This window comes from Ovis canadensis, chromosome 18 (assembly GCF_042477335.2).
Source record: "Ovis canadensis isolate MfBH-ARS-UI-01 breed Bighorn chromosome 18, ARS-UI_OviCan_v2, whole genome shotgun sequence".
In the NCBI taxonomy this organism is placed as follows: domain Eukaryota; kingdom Metazoa; phylum Chordata; class Mammalia; order Artiodactyla; family Bovidae; genus Ovis; species Ovis canadensis.
This window is the reverse complement of record NC_091262.1, coordinates 14,891,692-14,893,480: the sequence shown is the minus strand read 5'-3', so window position 1 is coordinate 14,893,480 and position 1,789 is coordinate 14,891,692. Positions and strand designations below refer to the sequence as shown.

General features: G+C 41.1%; 1 non-coding gene across 1 annotated transcript; it reads right to left on the bottom strand.

Moving 5' to 3' along the window:
• Positions 1–878: 878 nt before the first annotated feature.
• LOC138424045 (U6 spliceosomal RNA) lies at positions 879–985 on the bottom strand. Its single transcript, XR_011250615.1, has one exon. It is a non-coding gene; the product is annotated as a U6 spliceosomal RNA (small nuclear RNA).
• Positions 986–1,789: the final 804 nt, after the last annotated feature.

Genomic DNA, 1,789 nt, shown 5'->3' with positions numbered 1-1,789 from the left:
CTACCATCAATCTTGATTCCAACTTGTGATTCATCTGGCCTGGCATTTCGTATGATGTACTCTGCAAGTAAGTTAAATAAATAAGGTGGCAAGATACAACCTTGTCACACTCCCTTCCCAAGTTTGAATCAGTCCTTTGTTCCATGTTCTGCACTTTTGAAGGATAATTTTGCAGGATGCAGAATTGGTGACATCATTTCTCTGATGGATCTGAAAAGAGTTGTTGAACTTTTTAAATTTATTCCGTTCTTCCCTTCCTGTTGGGCTTTCCTAGTGGCTCAGCAGTAAAAAAAAAAACAAAAAACAAAAAAAAACCACCTGAAATTCAGGAGAAGATCCCCTGGAGGAGGGCATGGAAACCCACTCCAGTATTCTTGCCAAGAAAATCCCATGGACAGAGGAAACTGGCAGGCTACCATCCATGAGGTCACTAAGAGTCGGACATGACTAAAGCAACTGAGCGTGCACACATTTCTTGTTGTTAGAATAGATTGGTGACTTCTAAGCTCCTTACACAGAAGTTCCATGTGGTTTTTAAAATGCTGTTTTTCTCTCATAAAAACAATTTAATGATAGTTGACTCAGTTCACAAATCTGTCCTCCTAAATGTGCAGAAATATTCCTTGGACAGCCTAACCCAAAGAGTGGGCACTGACTAAACTGAATGGGTCAGAATCCCCACCCTAGGGATTAAGTCAGAGAAAGTCACTCTCCCCCTATCTCTCACCTCCTAGTCAAGGGTCAAAACAAAAATTCATCTCCAGTGATTTTTTTTTTAACTTTTTATTTTTACTTTATTTCACTTTATAATACTGTATTGGTTTTGCCATACATTGACATGAATCCACCACGGGTGTACATGCGATCCCAAACATGAAAAAAATATGGAACGCTTCACGAATTTGTGTATCATCCTTGCGCAGGGGCCATGCTAATCTTCTCTGTATCGTTCCAATTTTAGTATATGTGCTGCCGAAGCAAGCACTCCAGTGATTTTTTTAAATGAATTAATAATTTTTAAAAAAAAAAAAGAAAGAAAGAAAAAGAGATGCAGGATAGATTTAGGATGATTTTCCTGTTCTTAGGTCAGTGCAAGCCTTCACCCCAGCTCTACATCCTTATAACAGATTAACCTTTTCTACTCAGCTTCTCCAAGAAAATTTCTGTTTCTTACAACCAATAAGTCAAATTCAGTGAGTTTGAATCTATCCATAAATTAAAGTGGGCATGAATACCACATTTCCATATTGCTAAGCTAGTGGAAAAGTCATCCACTATCTGGGTAGCTCCAAGGTCCAGGGTCTTCCCTAGCCCCAGACAGTGGGAAAGAGCCAGCTGCCAAGACCAGAGGATCCAGGATAGCCACACGCACAACCCCAGGAGCACCAACTGTCTGAAGTCAATGGGACAATGGCAGTTGTGAACACAGATTGTGTGGCCATCAAGTGAACTGCTCTGGAGAGAAAGCAAGAAGACTGTTTCCCAGAAGAAAAATCATTTCCAGAAGGAAATCAGAGGGCTTTGTCCAACTGGGATCTGAGTAATCCTGAGGGTAAGGGAGTGCAGTTGCCCTCGGTTTTGCTGAATCTGCAGAAATAAGGGATATATCATGGCAAGTCACATGCAAGAAGAGAATTCTAGTGAACTACAGGGGACTTACAGCATCTTGAAGAGCAAAGGTTTAGAAAAATATTGTTGCAAAGAGACCACAGAGTAAAACCTCTCAATCCCAATGCTCTAGGCACTGTTTCTCCTCTCTCGGGTCAGATGTGATCAGCCAGGGAAGGGG